This window comes from Anser brachyrhynchus (genome assembly GCF_964034855.1).
Source record: "Anser brachyrhynchus genome assembly, chromosome: 13".
Classification (NCBI taxonomy): Eukaryota; Metazoa; Chordata; class Aves; order Anseriformes; family Anatidae; genus Anser; species Anser brachyrhynchus.
The window spans coordinates 20297715-20317919 of record NC_137708.1 but is presented as its reverse complement, the minus strand read 5'-3'; the positions used below and the strand labels follow the sequence as shown (position 1 = coordinate 20317919).

Genomic DNA, 20205 nt, shown 5'->3' with positions numbered 1-20205 from the left:
ATCCATGAAGCACAGTATAAAACTGCTGAAATTTTACTATGAGTTGGAAAAAAAGAGCAGATAAAAAGGGAGGCTCTTGCATTTAACTCAATTTATGAAACAAAAAAGGAAATAAACATCAGGTATAAAAAACTACCAGTAATCTCCTTCTATAAAAACAATATTATTGCTGACACAAAATGGAGAGGAATAGCAGCTGAGAGATGCTCGTAAGCAAACAGAAGGCTAATGAGAACGTGGGCCATTGTCACTTGTATAACATACATTTAAAAGCTGAAAAAGACTGAGAATACCTTTTACAGTTCTGTAGGAGGGCTTTTTCTAATTAGAAGTGAGCCAATGTCCTTCCCACCAAAGTCTGCCAGAAATCAGAACTAAATATTTGCTTATTTACCAAATATTTATTTAGTAACATTAAAAAGAAAAGGAATTTCAATCTAGAGGAAGACAACTGCTTTGCATTTGTGTTCATAAATTTCAGTCCTAATGTGCAAGTGGTAACAGAAGTGTAATAAGTAAATTCTCTCTCCTTTTTTAAACCACATTTAACTCCATGTAAATGAATCTTTTCTTCACTTCAGGAAAAAGTAATACTTTATTGAAGGCGTACACAAAACTTCATTTTCCTTTTAGCTTAAAAAAGGCTGTTATCTTATATTCTTTTTCCTCTAAAACCAAGACATAGGAATGAAACCCCATTTGAAGAACACCGCTTTCCTAAAATTTAAGCCTTTGGAGTTGTAAAGAGAGGGTCAGAATGGACTACAGACAGATTATTTCTACAGAAACAGAAAAATGAGGTGTAGGTGAATAAGATGGAAAAGTATAAACTCTTTCCTTCCATGTCACCCAAATTTCTAGTACATAATCACTACAATTTATACAGCAAAGACAGTAGGGGAAAAGAAAGTCATAGGAACCACATACACTTTGTGGGAAAAGGACATTTCGGTCTTTTTGAAAACAAGATCCAATGAGATGACACAGAAAAGAGAAGAACCAGATGGAGCTCTGGCTAGAGCTCCTCCTGACCAACTCCTCCTCCTGACCAACAATCCCAGGTGCCACATCCAGCACTGGGCTAACAGCAGAACCAGCCTTGCTGCAATCTGAAGGAAGAGGTACGAAAGCATCACTAAAGGACTGTCACTGTACACAACCTGGAATGAAAAAACTGATTGTCGGACTTCTGATGATCCCTGTTAGTCCAAAGTACCTTTTGTGTTAGTTTGCTTGTGCCCAAGTTTAAAAAGATGCCAGGCAAATACCTTGGGTAGTGTTCCAGACAATTACAGAGTCCAAAACTTCTGGGTTTCTTTTAACATCTACTGATTTAAAAATAATGGTTCTTTGTGACGCTGTCACTAAATAAAACACAAAACACACTACTGAAAATCAGGCACCCGATATTATTTGTTTTAGTTATTCCTACATACTCTACCTAGCCACCAACAAACTGTACTGTTCAACACTCAGCACAAAGGTTTCCCCAAATTAAAAGGCAAAGCAGAAAGCAAAGAAAAGTTTGCCTTTAAGATGGGGCTTAAAGCACAAGTGATACATGAAAATAATACCAGGATGACTCAAAATGAGAGTATGAGAGTACAAATGACATTTATCATTGTCGGGTGGTATATTTATTTTAAATTGGAATATTATGACAACTGAAAATAAAGTCTGTATCTATTTCCAAATTATGCTGGAAAATCATTTCAGCTGTTGTTATAAAATCAACATATCAATCATTTCACAGTAATTCTGAACTCAGTTCAGCACCAATGCCAGCTATATTATTGATGGTAAGTATATCAAAGTGCACACACTTTCACTTTGTGATCACAAATCTTCACTATTTAGCAGAAGTATATCCAGTGCCCACAGGATATGCTGTTTGAATACCAAACTACAAAGTTCATTACAGCCTAGGAAAAAACAAGGAAGCAGTTTGACAGACTGGTCTTCCTCTGTGAAACCGTCTGGTGAACAGGAGTTAGACCATGATGAAAAATCTAAGAGCTATATTCAGAGCCTTCCCCTAACTTCTCAGAAATTCTTGAACAAAATATTTAAAGACAGATTATTTTTAAGGCATGTAAGTGCCTAATTCCCATTAACCTTTAGGTTCCTTAGCCTCTCCAGAACAACTTGCAGGTAACAACATGACTGGCATCCAATTCAAATTCTGAACACTCCAACAGCTCATTAGCATTTGTAAAGAACACTAAGCTTGTCAAAGAAAAGTTGCCACGGATGGAAGTGCAAAATATTACTGTTAATAAAGCAACACAGCTCTCTAATAAATAGCAATGAAAATAAAGAATTAAAAGGAATCCCGTCTACAAGATTTGCAAATACTAACACAAGTGCCAGAAAACGCAAATCACAAATAATATGGTATTTATTGTTTTTCCACAAATATTCAATACAGGATTCCAAGGATGTTTGTTGTATTCCATTGCAAAGTGTCAATAACCTTCCTTCCTGTTGAAGAGAGCCTCTTGCTCAAACTGATCCATACAGTGACTAGAACATCATGGGGGGAAGCATATAAGATACCCCAAAAGTCCAGCTTTGCAAAGCTGCAAAGACAGCTATAATAGCATAAGTCAAAAATGCTAGTAAAATTTTAGGAGTAACAATATAGTAATACAGAGAAGTCAATTAGGTGGACAACTATGGAGAGAAGTATAGAAATTAAAGGAAAAAAAACTGACTAACAAGATGGAGGAGGACAAACCCTAAGCAAGACTTGCTCCTCACAATCACTAGCGTGGGACTGAAATTGTTCCTTCCACATGCCTTCCTGTGTTCATAACGGCATAAGAATCATTTAGAGTATTCCTCCATACAAGTTGAAGCTATTTAGTGCTTGTCTTAAATAATTACTAACCTCGTTTCAAACGCTAATGCATGAATAAGTAGTTACCACACAATCCCTAACGGGAGTTTTGCAGTTCCAGCAGAAATACCACAAGACCAGCCCTAAACTGCCTTCGTGACACCCATAAAGTCCCTTTCGTTTTAAGATGAGAAATAACAGCACCAGACCCTGCAACACGACAAAGCCTATCTGCAGTCTTAGAGTACACTGGTATCAAAACAGCAAAAAGGAGGAAAAATAAATGTCAAGGTCCAGCATAGCCATATGTATACTCAGTAGGATTTCCTCCCATGTGCCCCCCCTCCCCAGATAAAATTGAGGTTGGCCATTGAAATTGGCTTCAAGAACCATAACGCAGCCATTACAGAGTAGATTAGAAACAGAAATCCTAATGCAGTGGCTTTGGAGAGGTGATGCTTCAGAGACGGGCCTTACGACAGTGCACTGCTTACCACCCCTGCTCCATGCCACACGAGTGTTAAGAGGCACTTGCCACATGAGAGGGCTCACGCTGAAGTTGAACAGAAGGGCTTGAAGACAAAACAGGACAGAGCAAAGGAGCAGACAAGCTGAGGGAAGGCTTGCAAAACCCAGAGGCAGAGGTAGCTGGGCAACCCTCAGGGCTGCTAATCCTAGGAATGCACAAAGCAAGGAATCAGCGACACATGCTTTTAAAATTAACTGCATGAATAATTGTGAAACGGTCTAGATATCGTGTGTGAGAAACACTCCGTAGCCAATAACTTAGGCTCAGGCGAGGATCTCAGTGAAGTAGTAATTTATTCGCGATTGCAATGGCGGGCGTCCCACAAGCAGGAGCGCACCTACTGGTTCCAAAACACAGTTTATACACTTTTTGATGACAGGACCCTCCCCTGTTTCCCCACTGAGTGGGTAATCCAGGTTCACAATCTATCTGATGCTTCACAGACAATGCATGGCCTTCAGTTGCCGGCCTGTTAAATTTCAAATTTCTTTTGACTTTTTTACTGTTTGAAGTGGTAATGTTTCTTCACTTATCTGACTTAACACCATGATTTTCACCTAATTGTTCTAAGGAGTCTGGTTGTCTGCATTTTACAAGTTCGCCTGCTAAGTTTTCTTATCACTGTAAAAATATCTCAATACCCCATTCCTTACCTTTAAACAATGTAACTCTGCAAAAACAACATTTTTATTCCCACACCTGTGCTGAAACAGCAGCAAATTCTGGTGATGATGGCACAGGTACGCCAACAGCACTTCCTGCTGGATAGTTCCTCTGCTGAACAAGATGTTTGGCAACGTAAGCCTCAGTTTCTGGCATAAAAAGTATTTTCTGTGTTGCGTGCTAAATACTAGGTGCTCAAGAAGAATAATGGGAGTAGTGTCAGTGACCCTCAAAACAAAGAGCAGAAGTTCTCTGGCATTTTTTTAAATATATATTTTTTTAATTTACATATATGTGAGGCCTGTGAGCTGCAGTATGTTGCACATCATGTAAAATCAAAAGCCTGCAGAAGTTTGGGCTATTTGCCTGGTGTACCTCTCAGACAAGTTACTACTGTGTTCCTGAAGGCTCAATACATATTTTTTTCCTCTTATCCAAACCTGAAAAATATATTGACATTCTTTTATGTTAGAATAAAAAGTTGAAAGTCTACTGCCTCAAGAACTACGCAGATAAGTCTTACCTTTAAAATTCCCTTAGAAAAGGGGCTTTAAATGCCAGTCAGTCACCTTATCATTGCCAACTGCAGCTTCAGTTCTATCAGGCAACTTGAAGAAAAGATGAAATTGTACTGCAGCAACCAACCTCCCCACGTCTTTCTTATTTGTTTGTTTTATAAATGTTCAGAACCACTCGTTGCTAAGTTCCCTTCACTCATCCTACAAACAGCTTTCAACCTTTTACTATGGAAACATTTTTTATCTGACATCCACTGAAATTCTTTTGTCTATACAAAGGAGAATGAACTGGTTTTAATTAATTTTTCAGTGAGATAAAATTCCGGGCAAATATCTACACTATCTGGAATTCAAACTGACAATTGTCATCTCAAACACCATTTGTTAAAAAAATAATCTCTGGGGGAATTATAGTCTTTAGCCAATGATATCTATCCTTGGATTTATCATTTAAATACATGGTTGTTTATTTAGGGGTATGTTCTCTAAATGCATGTATTTATATTTTATAAATACGTGCTTGTTCAGAGCAGAGGTGTATTAACAACAGGGCACCCGCATTAAACAGAGCCCTGGTGTGTCTGCCATCACCTCTACAGTCAACCCAGCAGTAGGTAAACCAAACCCCCCCCGCCCCGATCCTGATTTACAAAAACAATTGCCTGAGGACCTATAGGAACTTGGAAGAGATCCACTGTAACATGTTACCATCACACACAAATACAGATTCATATACCTTCAAGGACATAAGAGTTCATATAGACATATAGAGTCCAGAGCCTGACCCTACAAGCAGCATTGTTAAGATTTTCATTTCCATAGAGCAGCATACTCCATCTGCTTTTCCAGCCATTTCTTGTGTTTCAGTTTCAGTGACCATGTCAGATAATTGCAGTCAGGAAGCACCACAATGAACTAGATCATGTATTTTTTTGATCTGGTATGGCAAACCCTACATCTGACCCTAATTTTATCCCTCTACCTATGCAAAACTGTTTGTTTCCCTGGAGCAAAGAATTTCATCTAATAGTTCAAAGCTATTTGGGAAATGGTCAGGGGAAAGAATTAAAATGGATCTCTTCAGTCTTTCAGTCACGACTACAAATGCAGAACTGGACGCCTGTTCGGTACTGCAGGTCTCTGGCCCTAAAACTACTCACACCACCCCAATCTCCTTGCAAAGGTTCACAAGTTGTCCCAAGAGCTTCAGGCTTCAACAAAGCATTTACATGTTTCTTTTGTTCTGTTTATAAGCAAAGACTCAATGTGATAGTAAAATCATGCACTGAGTAGATCTTTAAGTAAGCCTTACTTCCTTGGAAGCCTAGTAGGGTAAAAACCTACACAGTAGTAGGGTAAAAAACTACGCAGTACACAGTTGCCCATATACCTGCGTGCAACAGATGATGCTTTACAATCCTGCCACCTCAGAATCCGTTCCTACCCTGTATTTTTACTCAAATCTACCAGCACGTTCAGCTCCCAGGATAACAATGAGGAGCAGAGCTCCTGCTTTGTTCTGCAGACAAAGCGGACACCATATTTAAGTTTTTTTTTCCTTAGGAGCTGAAACCGTAACAGAAGACAAGCTTTGTTAACAGTTTATGGAAATAATCTTTTAAAAGTTTGCATGCTATACAATTATGTCCTAAAGCATTTTGATTTGAATTTCCTGTAGTCATAGTCTTCTTCATGGTACTTAGAGCCATATTCTCCTCTATTAACAGCCTTCTCATCCCACAGCCCTTTTATGCTGCAACACTAATCACTTGTGCTTTGGAAGGGCATTTTGCTCAAATGCGAACAAACAACTTCTGTTAATAGGAGTGATTCCACTTAAGTCTTCCAGTGCCACAATCTGAAGGCAGCAAAGACATTTCTGCCCCCCAGGCGAGGCAACAGAGACGAACTGAGAGAAAAACTTCAAGGTTTACTTCTTAATTATGATGAGCTGCCTGTAAATTCAAGGCATGATAGTCTTGAATTGATCCCATTCTTTGTCACTGTAGGAAATGAGTACTGAAGTGGTTTCCGGGTATCAGTTTATAGTATGAACAGACTTACCGGACTGTAGCACTCTCTTTATTTCTAAAATCCCATTTCCACCTTTAATTATTTCCAACTTTGTCACTTATAAGATTCCCATTAGTGTATATATATATATTTTCTGAGGAATATCATCATTTAGTCTTGAACTCATGCTCCAAATAACAATGCAGAACATTGGTAAGAGATTTGCTCTCCTCCTTCAGACTCCCTCATACTCTTCATATGAAATCTGTGAAGCAGGTCACACTTCATTTAAAACAAACAGAACTCCTGCACTTACCAAAATGTAGTTTTTCCCTTAAAAATCACAGCAATCTCAGCTGATGATGGATAGATTGTCCAACATACCTTTGTAGTTTTCACTCTAACAGAAGACAACAGTTGCAACGAGACTCGGGAAATCTCGAGCCCTCAACGACAGAAAACAACCCTCACCAGAACACACAGGTGAGCCATCAGCTCAAGGAAATTGCTCTCATTTGTTGTGAAAAACTGGAATTACTTTCCTACCTACCTAGCTACTAGACTGGAAGTTATTAGCAGTCCTCTTACAAAATACGCCCATGTGTACCCATAAGTAATGATGTTCCAGTAAACAAAATAGAAAAATGCCTTCCACTTCCCCTTTCGTCTTCAAGTTTCATAGCACTTCTAAGAGCAAAAAAAAGTTGTTTAAAATGGTGAGAATCTGTGACACTGAAACTCAAATGCAGAATCCAAGACAAAATGAAGCCACCTAAAGAAGAGAACAAAGACCAGCACAACTCCAGCTGGAGCAATTCACCGTTGATTTATTAATGCATATCACAATTTAATGCTAGTTCCAAAAAAAGCTGTCAAGTTTGTGGATGTCACTGACACTGTTGCCACGAATCTTTCCATTAGCTTTCACAGACACAGAAAATACACAAAAAATTATAGATCACACTGTTACCCAAACTCAAGAGCTAGTGGAAGAGCACATACATGTCACTGCAAACAAGCAGTTCAGCGTTTGATTACATCAGTCAAGGCAAATTTGGAATTGTTCACATCTGCCAAAAGCACTTCTCTATCAAGAGACATCAGCAAACAGGCAGCACGGATCTGCCTGCTGCAGCCCATCTGGAACACAGCAGCAAAAGCCACTCGCCCTTTCTACTGCTCCAGCTCTGCTGCTGCGCTCCACAGCCCCACCTCACCTCTCCTCTTCCTTCTGCGCTGTTTTCAGATCACCTTCAGCATCTTTGCTTTTGCACAGGCCTACAAATGCAGCTGTTTTCCTTCCCTTCCAGTCTGTTTCTCACCGCTCCTTTCTCCCCCAGGCTCCTCTAACTGATGCCCAACCTGAGCCCACAGCTCTTCTCACAAATAAAAACAGGAGGTGGTTTCAGAGGACAGACAGCAAGCAATAACACTCTTCTACGAGCATTTTCCCTTTGTGTCCCATGATTTTCACTCCTTAAATCTCACCTGTTATTTCCCTTGCTTTTTTTTTTTTTTTTTTTTACCTTACAAACACTTAGGAGAAAGGGCCACTGTAGATTTTTCATAAAGTACTATCACATGCAGAAGAGGAGTGTTATTTCATTGAGGCTTTTCATTTTGAATACGTACCCGTTTGTGGTACACAGTGCCAAAAAAAAGCATTCAGCCCTGATTTAAAACTCTTCCTGAAAGGTACCATCTTCATTTTCACATGTAGGAAGTACAAACATACAACAAAAATAATAATAAAAAAGAGAGATCTAGAGAATTTTTTGTTCACTTTTATTTGGAACAAAAGACAGCTACTAGGGGTACCCTGGTAGCACTGCTGTGCCCCTTCATACAGAACATTAGGTCCCCAGTGACTTCATTTGGGAGTACAAGCCAGATCCCTAATATTCTTCTAATGCAATATTTTTAACTGATATGGTGCTTATGCTTGCAGAATGTTTTGATGCATTTACATTACATTTCTGATTTAATCTGCAGCTCTACACTTATCCCTTAGGTGTGTGGTAATCCCCACTGTTAAAAAGGCAAAGCAAAACAAAAAAGCTGAACACACACTATTTAAGCAATCTATTTTAAACAGATGTCAGAGACATATTTTATTATTCCTAAATTAGGCCATTGATCAGCAAGATGATGAGCAAAGAAGAAGATCTGCTAACCTAAAATGTGTGACTCTTATTTACACTGCATTTCCAATCAATAAGGTAAAAACATTACTAAAATATGAAGTCATGGTTTAGATTTACTGCTCCTTTCCATGTTCTGGAGTCCACCATCATTTCGCACTACAATTGTTTATACTTCATAATATCCTGCCTTTTTACGGTAACAGATTAGTACTACATTACATATGCAGAAATGGTACCTGTATGGTCCGAATTAACAAGGTTCAACATTTTAAGCTGTAATAAAGGTTCCAGGCTTCTCTGGCTGGCTGACAGCTGTATTCTTGGTCATTACCCCAATACTAGTTCACCCTGTATTCAGGCAGCTGTTGTTATGATGAAATAAAAGCTTGCAAACACTTGCTCACAGTTTTTTTCTTTCTTTTTTTTTTTTTTAAAGAACAGGTCTGCAACAGAAACATTTAAAGTCCTTTACTTATCCACAAAAAAGCACATGTGGAGGAGGAGTGAGCAATACCAATTTCTCTTGCATCATTCCTGCATTTGACCTCGAGTAATTTCTGTTAAACATAACTTGTCTCCATCTGATAACAATAGAGACAGTACATCTAGCATCCAGCATGATGATGTTCACTGAAATGTCAACAGTTACTCATGAAGAATGGGACTGGAATGACTAACACTTCAAGGCCCCTGTTTGTACTGCCTTGACGACTTAGAGCACTGGAGGAACAACTAATGATAAAACACAACGCAGCCAGAAGTCTGTGAAAAATTCTGGGTGCTGAAAACTTCAAGCAAATTTTAACATCAGCGACACAGATGTCTATCTTGTAGTACTCGCCTTCTGAGAATTCCGATATAAAATCACTTTTGTATTTGATTATTCTCATCAATTTGAGCTTAAGGCCTCAGATTAGTGTAACAGCACGTGTACATACATACAATACTACCACTACTGCTGAATACCCAAACATCAGGCTATAGGTAAAGCTATACAGCTAAAAGCCCAAAGTGCTACACGGGGAACATGTGATGGGGCTTGAGAAGCTGTTCCTTTCACTACTCACTCAAACTCCAGAAATCCAACATTTAAATAATTCAGAACATAGAAACTGTCTTCTACATCTCAGTTCCCCTCCATAACGCCCCAACCTCATTCCCAGCCGTTGAATCTAACCATCCCATTCATTCTGATTTTGTTCTGCTCAAGAGAAAATGGAAACAAGTTCAGTTCAATCTAGAAGCTTCAAAATCAAGAACAGACAAGGCTTTAGTGCTATTGGCCAGCAAATTTGGCAGAAAACAATTTCTTCTTTCAGTCTAACTGGAGCTTTAGCCGTGAAACACTGAAAACACTGGTAACATACTGACATGCAGTCAGGATCTAGCAAGGCTGGAAAGAACTGCACCCAACTAACAAGCCCATTCTGTGCAGAAGGGCAAACTTCCTTGGCTCAAGAAAAGAAGGAAAATGAAAACTTACTTCAGACAAGAAAATAAGGTCTGCTCAGCAACATGAAGACGAGAAATGTCGTGTCTTCTCGCACAGCAAAACGCTCATCACAAAGTCGTCTGTCATTTTTTCCCCCGGGGAACTTTTTATGGAGATTAATTTCTATGCCTCATTTCATTATTATTCAGGAAAGTGCTTTAGATTTCCTACCCAAATATAACACTAACAGTTAAGTTACAAACTGCATTCTAGGATGCATTTCCCCCACCATTTTAGAACTCATTTCAGCTTTTTAAACACCTTGAAATTGCTCTCAACACACAAGTTACAATAAAGGAGTTAGCATTTTTCATCCTTTGGATGGTATTTTTTCCTGACATTTAATTAACCTTGTATCGTTAATATTTCAATTTCCACTAAAGTTACATTTCTGCTGTTTTTTTGTTTCTCAAACAGGTTTTTAAATTTATTAAAGGGACGTTAAGGTAAAACCAATGGCATTTAATGCAGTGAATTAACTGAACATGTAACACCTACAAGCTATTTCAAAAGCAGAGAAGCATCTAAATTACATCTTCTGTCAAGTGTAAATACTGGTGACATTACTGTGCTACAGAATGCCAACTGCAGCCATAATTTATACACAAAGATTTCCACATTATATTAAACCAAATTTTAAGTTGGATAAGAGCTTTCAAGCAAATACCTTTCAATAAACAGAGGCCAAAACATCAACAAAGAAAAATACAGAGTTTTTCCAAAGTTTGACAGTGATAGCAGACATTAGCTTCATCCATGTGAACTAGCTTTGTAAGCCTACCAGTAGAGATGTATGTATATTTTAAAAGGACTAATATTTATGTAGTATTTAAATGTCTTAATTAAAGCATACACTCTCTCATCATAAAATGCAATGGAAAATTCTCAAGAACAGACTTAGCCAAGATGCCAAGATTGGAACATGACTAGGACCTTAAAAAGCCTCTCTGTTTTACTTAAGCAGCATGAAAAATCTTATTTTCCTTCCAATAGAAGAACCATTTAACATAATTTCCCTCTTATTTTATTCATGGAGACCCATTTACACTTTGCACTTTTATGTCCCTGTCTTAGCTAATTGTTTGACTCATGCAAAGCAGAACCATAGTGCGATGCAGCGAGGCTGGTGCACAGCTTGCAGAAGGAGGCATCGCAACATCTCCAGCACAGTGCCTGAAACACGCTACAGCAGTACTGTGGAATAATTGCACAAATATTACTACACTGTACCCTCGGCCAAGAAATAATAGAAGTAGTTGGTACACTGGGGGGGGGGGGGGCAAAGTCCATCTCTAACTGATTTTAATAACTGAATGTGCCACTTACCAGTGCTTCAATGAGACTTTTGACCATTCAGAATAGCTCTCTACCTAGGAAAACCAAGACGGAGCTCTTGGTGTATGGTATCCCAGCACGGTGAAGGTGTAAAGGCACTCAATAACCCTGCCCTGGTCTGGCAGAGCTACCAGGGAGGCTGACATGCCAGTGGCTGGCTGATCCCATGGCACTGCAGAATCGCTGACATGCCTTTGGCTCAAGTACTGCTGAGACTGAAGCTAGAGTCCCACCATCCTGTTCTCCAGAGGGATCTCCATTTAGTCAACCACAAACTCGCATCATACCCAACATAAGCACAGCACTGGTAATGAGTGATGGACTTCATAATCAGCTACATCGTTTTGAGATGTAAATCAACCTCTGTAAGGGAACAACAGTGTTAATTTAAGGTGAGCACACCTAGGATTCTAATTGGCCCTACACAATAAAAATCCCCCCAAATTCAAAATGTAATATTCTATTCCTTAGCCAAAGCCATCACAAGTCTCATCTTCAACACGATTTCTCAAGCGCAGCAAACATTCCAGTTTTTCAGACAACAACCTTTCTTCTTGTTCTCGCTCAGTAGAGCGGGCTGAAGTCAAACACTGGAATCAACACAAAGGGCTCAAATTGACTCTACAGTTTTTACATCGTGGCCTGTACTGGTAACCTCTGCATGGCTTTCGCATGTGCAGTGTGTAATAGAGCAAGGCCAGGACTTGCTAAGAGAGGAGCACGCAAATGCCAGGAATGGGAAGCTGCCGACTGGTCTCAGAGGTGAGGCAAAGCCTGGCTGCACCTCCCCTCTCAGCCCCGCTGGAGCTGCAAAAGTGTTTCCATGCCCAGTGCGTTTGTCACCTGGTGACGGTGACTACTATGCGTAAAATTGCTTACACCAGTCTTTCCTGAACCGCAGTATGTCTTTATCCCATTTTCACTAATTTCAAAGGCAGAAAACCCTTTAATTCAAATCAGTGGGACTGTGATTCTGGCTTTAGCAAGAAAGCAAAACTGTATTAAAAGTCTGTTTGGCTTCATGAAAACAAACTTGGTTTTCACTACTTGTCCTGCATGTCAATATCGCAAATGGAAACAAGTAAACATAAAACATGAAACAAAACTCTCTCAATGATTCGGTAGTACAGCGAAAATAAATAATATCACATACAGAAGCACTGACTTTTTTTTTTTTTAAATATTATGACCAACAATTTCATAGCAATAACTAAGCCATTAAAAATATTTTTAGAATTACAATATATCCGCTTCCCAAGTCTTCTATGATTGGCTTCAGTTACTGAGGTCCCAAGAAGCCCAGAACCATTTACTTGAGGGCAGTGGTTGGGATGCTGATTTACAAGCTACCACTTGCTGCAGTTCCATTAGATTACCGCACCGGGCTACCACGCATTAGGTGTGGTGACAGCTCCTGTACACACTGCTAAAGGCAGTAAATACAGTTTGTACTAAGAATAAAACACGCTTCCTAATACCTACGAGATTCATTCTGAAGCTGTATCGTGTTCCATCACAACATCGGGCTGGCTGGCTGAGTCGGGCAGCTGCGTCACTGAATGGTCCCAGCACCGAATTCTGCAGTTAGGTACTGATAAAAACCTCTTGGTAAATTCTGACATAATTTGGGATTTTTTATTTTATTACATATATATATTTACAAAAAGATATTACTTCTTTAGATATTGGCCAAGAAAAAATTTAAAAATGCTTTTGAAACTTTTCTAGTTTTTCATTTTACATCACCACCAAACGTGGTGTTTCTCAGTCCCAATTTTTTTATTTTCTTAATTTGTTCATGAAATAAACTTCAAATCATTCCTGGTTTTGGTTCTATTCTCAATTTTCAGGTAAAGAACTGGCATTGGACATAGGATGCCAGATCCTCCTCCACACAAAAACAACAGAAACACAGGAAGAAGAGGAGGAGGAAGAAAAGAGAAGAAAAAAAGAGAAAACAGAACCTTTTCCCTTAGTTTTACCATATGCACTGGACAGTTATTTCTCTGACCTGGAGGTAAGTGCTTAAGATAAGTCTTGTTTTATACCACTTGTTTTTATTAAGAAAAAAGACAACCAAAACAAACAAACAAAAAAATCCCAACCTATAGCTTCTATGCTTACCACAAAAAAAGTAAATTGCCAAGCAAAGTAAGAAAACAACAAACGAACAACAAATAAATAAAAAATAAGAAACCCAACATAACTCAATTGCTAACAGCACTGACCTTGTTGATATATTATCTAAATGAAGGCTCAAAATAGCAGTACAGTAATTTATGGTCATCTCTTGCATACTTTACAGGCTTGCATTCAGGAATGGAAACATCGACATATAAAACAATTTCTCCTGGTCTGTAGCTGATACTCTAGAAAGCTTAGTATGAATTGCTCAGAGTAGCTCAATACAGCTCACATATGCTTTGTGACTCCAAAATTCAATTTTCTAACTCGTAATCAACTACAAAAATATTACAAACTGAATATGAGCAACATTAAAAAGCAATTTCTTCTTACTATTGACTACTTATCAACTGACAACTTAGTCTGTTGAAATTAAAACAATTGGTATATTTTATGGTGATTGCTAAAGCTGCTGACCATAAGTAGAATTATTGTGCTTTATAGACTTAAAAGTCGCTTAATCTAAGCAGCCAATTTAATCCAACAGTTCCAAAGAAAGACGGCATAACTTTAAATAAAGTGTGCTAATGAAACGCTAAAAGGTTGCGCAATTGAATTATGGTTGAATTATGTCCACATTAACTCTTCCCTCCAGTATGTCTGCAGAGATAAGAATCCGCTCTGGATCCCCAATGAAACGGCACAGCACGTCACAGAAATGACGGCTATCTGTCTGCATTTACAGAAGCTCCGATGAAAGCCATCTCATCCCTTTCCTCTTGCTCCCTGCTCAAGCTATTAATTAGGGAAGCACATCGGGATCAGATCCTCAGCTTCACACTCGGTACGACTTCACCAGTACTCTGTGGACATGTGCCTCTTTACACCTCTCACCTAATGCTTTAGCTAATAAGCACCACCAAACTATTAATGCTCCAAGCAGTGTGCAAGGTTCAAACAGCAGCCAGTGGTAAAGGTAAAGCTCCCACCCTCATCTGCATGTGCTGCATCTTTGGGCATTTTTAATAACCAAAATAGCTGCTTACTACTAACCTTTACTCTTTTACACATCAAAGACGTTAGGTCCATGCTGACTCTGATTTATTGAAATCTGTGGAATTTACAGAGATCTGGAGTACAGCTAATGGGCTGACACAAGCACAAGTGTTATAATGCAATAATTACACTGTAATAGAGGTTGGCTCTCCCACGCTAGCAAGCGTGCACGAAAACGCACTGTGCAGATAAGGAACCCTTCACAGACACCACATTATTGGACAAATGCTAGAGGCATCTTTTACAACAATATGCTGAATAACTTGAGAAGATTTGCTGTACCCCAGAGAGTCCCCATGTACCTAAAAACTTCAATAATGACAAAAATTCTGTTCTGTGCAAAAACCAAAAAGGTCATCTTTGCCGAGAATAGCAGCTAGCCTATATGCTCTAAAATCCGTCTTGTCCTAGAAGAGGAAAGATCCAGGATTTGACTATTACTTTGACTACAGGGCTTTTGTTCTGTAACTAATCGGTCACTTCCATTAAAGGGAGAATGAAGAAGAAACAATACCAGGCTGGCCACGGGTAAGATCAAAGTTGTGAAGAAAACAGCTGGAAGTGGAACTGCGTGGATTTCAATTTGCTGAAATTCATGAAAGACCAGCGGGGCTAGACAAGATGATACAGAGCTCTGCAGAAGAGCTAACGAGATTTTGGATAAAGTGGGAGCTGTGAGAAAAGAGCTGGAGAAGCAATTGAGCAAAATGAAAAGAAATTAAAGTAAGGTCATAGGTGCCTCTATAGCACGGGCGTGCAGGTGAGGGATATTCAGTGGTTATGGTTTAGAAAGCACGTCAGGTAGTTATGGAAGAACTAGAGCTGTGAGCATGGTTCTGAGATGGAAGGGATCAGAATTTTGTGATGATAAAATACATAGAACAAAACAAATGCGAACAGGAACGGATAAGCACTGTGCAGAAGTGGGAGTAGGAGGAACCTGAAAAGGATCAGGAAAATGCCTCTGGTGTGTTTTCTGATTTTTTGCTTCCCCCTACTCAGCACTGGTTGGGAGCAAGGAAGCAGCTGGTGAAAAAGAAGCACCAGGAGCACCTGTCTACAGGAAGGCAGCATGATCTGCAGGAGGTAGGAAAGGCCCTGCAGCTGGTGCTGCATGGGTGTTGGACAGACTGAAAGAAGGAACATGTGTATGAGGAGTAAGGTATTACTGCTGGGGACAGCTCCAGGAAGCAGCAGGAAGGCTTCTACCTGGCCACTGGGAAGCCCATGATGAGCAACGCCTCCTCTGCCCCGTGCCTTCCCAGGACAGCCCCTGCTCCAGCTGCTGCCTGACGCCATCCGTGCAAAACGAGCCCCCAACCAGGCAGGGGCCCACAGCTCAGTTTGGGTCCCACAACTGCCCACCCATCACCTGTTACCACGGAAATGAGAGAAACTTGGGAAGTTGGGTTTACAATAATTAATATCTTGATTTAGCAGGAGAAAAACTAAAGTAATGGTAGCATTTAATTGCAGCACTCTTGGAAGGAGTGGTCAAGTTACTGACACATTACTCAAAGTGAAGTCAACGCTCACGGACGCCACCCAAGGATCTTCACCACCCAATCGCCCAACTCTCAGAGTGTCTGCAGTTAAGGTGACCCAACTCCGAGGTCTTTGGCAGACCAGGCACATGCACAGGCTGCAGTCAGTAGTCCATTAAGGGCTACTTAAGCCACAGGAGACCTCTCTTTCAGTAGATGTTTCTTTAGAGGTCACTTTGATGCGCAACAGCCTCCCCTGCAACCCAAGCATCGTCTCGCAGCCTGTGGGCATTCACACGAATTATGCTTCAACCAACCAGCGCTTAGAGCGCAAAGTGATGCAGGAGTAACTGCATGGAAACGTCATCCAAAATTGCATTCCAAAAACTGTTCCTCTACCTACAGTCCTGAAACCGAGCTACAGAAAGGACTATTTGCTCACCACCCATTTCAGATTTAAAAACTAACATTTCCGTAATAGAACCATGAACTCTTCAAAACACGTCAAAACGCTGCCAATTGTTGAAGACGGAGATCCACTCAGACACCACAGCAGAATGTCACACCTAAGACCCCAAATGCCTTTGCTACACCTCAAAAAAAAAAAAAAAAAAAAACTAGAAAAAAGATGAGTTTATGGACTCTTCATAACCCTTGGCAAACATCTGTGTGCACTCAGTGAAATAGATACACCCAGTGCCCCACCAAGCTATGGGAAAACCAGAAAAATACATCTACAGTTTGGAACAAGCAGCAATATCTACTTAACAGAGTCTCTGAACTGGAAGGGTGCAGTAATTGCTCATCAAGGTTACAGAAAACAAGAACTGCTGGTTGAAGGCTTCCAAAGCAAGAAGCCAATACCAAGCCCAACTCAAAATGGTCATTTTGATTTCAGCATGCTTCAGACAATGTTTAACCAGAAGGGATCTTTTCCCTCCAATCTCACACACTACTCACTTGCTAAAACTCAGAAACGAGGAGAATTTTGTAGTGGAAAGTAGAAAACAACACAATAGCTTTGCACGGTAGCTTCAGCTGAAGAGATCAATACTCAACATATATCTTTGCTTTTTCTAAAACATAAAAATAAAAAATAAAAAAATCACTGCAATAGAAGGAATGCTTGTTGTCAATAATACATGGGCTGAAGTTCAAATTTGTAGTGTAGAAAAAGTATTAAAAAAAATACAAAGCTGCAGCTTAGAACCCTTTAAATACTGTTCATAGTATAAATAAAAAGTGGTAACAGAAGCACAATAGAAACTGACTTGTTTTCCCAGCACTGAGTATTTAGTAAACTTTTCTGCAGTTGAGTTTTTGTGTGTCCTCAGTATTTTACCGAAAAGTTTAATGAAAGACGGGTTCTCATTAAAAAAAACACCACTACTTGTATTCAAGTTTTTATAGGAATATATATGCATATATGTATTTCTCTAAGTCATAAAGAGTAGTTGCAACAGATCTTGTTCTTAAGACCTGTGAACTTCAGGTGAGGTAACACCACTGCAGATTCTCAGCCTTCCTCGGCCCCAAATGCCCTGTAAAGTGCTTTGGACACAGGACCACCCAGGCAGGAGGAGGCGACCAGCAGGATGCGGCCCCTGCGGCGGGACTCGCCCTGACTTGGTGCTTTCTGCAGTTGTGCGGTGCCGAACATCAGCTCTGTTCTGCTGAAACTGTGAAACGCAGCCAGCAGACGACAGACTCCAGATGAGCAGGTGGCAGACGAGAAAGCAGAAACGCCTCAAGCTCCGGCACAGGCCATCGCCTGTTTCTTATTCAGTCGCTAAAGCATTTAAAGTCCTGCTAGAACCATAGTGAGGTGCTGGCAGACACACTGAGGGATGCCAAGACAGGGCACACTGTTCCCCAGTCTGTAAAATGGGGACGGGAAATATTACTAATCACATGGAGATGACTGCTTTTCCATAATCAAAGCCCTGAGCAAACAATTAGGTAGGTGACATTATTGCTTCTGCATTTTTCAAGTAGTGTTTTCAGATTACAGTCATTTAAAAATCAAATTTGTACCATTTGGACCTGACGAGTGACGCTGAGCTAACGTCCTGCCTGCTGCAATCAGCATCGATGCCAAGGCTCAGCATTTCCTACCTCCGTAAGAAGAAAGTAGGCACTTACCTGGTCCCGAGACGACAAGGCACAGCAAAGCCGCTGCGTGTCTCCGCACATGCGTGATGGCGGGCACATGTGTGTGCAGCCGAGCTGTGCCTGTTTTTAAAACCAAGCCCTCTCTGTTTTTAAAAACTACCATTCCAAATTGTAATACCACATCGGATGAGCAATAATACATTTCCTTTGCTGCATCTTTTCTCATGTGATGCTGCCTTTATAGGGCTCTGAATACATTTCAATAGCTTTTTTATATATAGCCATCAACACAATGCATTCATTTGCTTCCACACCTGACTGCTCTGAAGAGGAAAAAGCAGTAATTGGCATTCCCACGTTCCTAAGAGAAGTTTTCTTTTTCTTTTTTTTTTTTTTGATTTATATGCATCATTTACATGTTCTCAAACATGGCAAGTGGAACGCACATCTCTCTTTAAAAGGAAAGATCTGTACTTAAGCGCATTAATTGTAGTTATCTACCTCTTTTGAAAGACCAGCCATTCACAGCCCCAAACCCCTCGGGAACACGTTATTCGGAAAACTTTTAATCATTCCCTGAAACACACCCGTGCCACAACACACGCAAGATAACACCCACGGCGATTCCTGTATCCCCAAGCCGATACGAGCTCCTAGAAGCGAGCTGGATCGCAAATACATCAACCCCTGTGGACGATTTGCTCGATACGTGCCGGAGAGGGGAAAAACTGATTAAGTTATTAAGGAGCCGCCGCTTTCTCTGAGGAGGGGCGCTCCGGGGACAGCCCACGGCTCTGCCTGGCTCCGTCCTCGCAGCACGGGGAGGCCGCGCTCGGCATCCCCGTTCCCCTGCTCACAGCCGGAATACGGCCACAGGGGTTCGTCACGGCCAGAAACACTCGGAGGGAGGGCGGCTGGGTCGCCCAACCCCACCGGCATCGCCCTCAGGCACCGTCCCCGCGCTCCGAGCCCGGAGCGGAGCCGCCCCGCGGTCCCCGCCCGCCGCTGCAGCACCGGCCGGGGGCGGACAGCAGCTGCCGCCCGCACCGCGCCCCAACCGCAAAACAACCCCAAACCCACACCGACCCCAACCGGCACCCCCAAAACTCCCCCCCTTACCCCCTGAGGTTCCCCGCTCCGCCGCCGTGAGGCGAAGTTGGGGAGCCCGCGGCGCCGCTCCCGCCTCTCGCCCGAAACTTACCGAGCGCGGCCACCGGGCTCAACTTTCAGCGGCGCCCCCGGCTCAGCCCCGCCGACGGCTTCTCGCCCCCCATCGCCTCTAGGCGCGGTGCCCGCGTCCCGCTCCCCGGCGGTAAATCCTCTTTGCCATCGCCCCCCACCCGGAGCCCGCTGAGGGGGGCAGCGCCGGGTCCCCCCGCCGCGGCTCCGCCCGAGGTGCGAGGGGAAGCGGGGCCGGGCGCAGCCCCGCTGCCGGAGCCGCTCCTCTCAGTGTCAGCGGCACCGCCGCTCGCTGTCAGGGTGATGGATTTTTTTTTGCCTTTTTTTTTTTGCCTTCCCCCTTTTTTTTTTTTTTTTCGGCTCCTTCGCCGTTAATGAGCATGCCCGGGGAGATCCGCGCAGGCGCCTTCAAAGCCGCCGCGCCTCGAGTCGCCTCGCGCCGACCGCAGCCGCGGGCTGTGAGGGGAGGTGGCGGGGCCCAATGCGGGGAGCTGCCGGCGCCTCCTCACAGCCCCTCACAGCCCCCTCAGAGCCTCCTCTCATCCCCTCGCAGCCCTCTCACATCTCCCTCACAGCCCACCACAGCCCCCTCACAGCCCGGGAAGGGGGTCGAGGGCCTGCCCCCGCCTGAGGGAGCGGAGCAGGGCAGCGGAGCCCCCCCCGGCGGCTCTCCCCGCCTTCGGCAGGACGGCGGCACGCCTCCCGCTGAGGTGATTT

General features: G+C 41.9%; 1 protein-coding gene across 13 annotated transcripts in view; it reads right to left on the bottom strand.

Moving 5' to 3' along the window:
* TENM1 (teneurin transmembrane protein 1) overlaps window positions 1–20205 on the bottom strand; it is an 854834-nt gene that overhangs the window by 315807 nt on the left and 518822 nt on the right. Inside the window, exon 1 of one of the 13 annotated variants that reach the window (XM_080553266.1) lies at window positions 19511–20188. The exons of the other annotated variants lie outside the window; for them this stretch is intronic. The gene's annotated coding sequence lies outside the window, so the exon portion shown is untranslated. Of the gene's footprint in view, window positions 1–19510; window positions 20189–20205 lie in introns of those variants that run through there. 13 annotated transcript variants of the gene reach the window in all.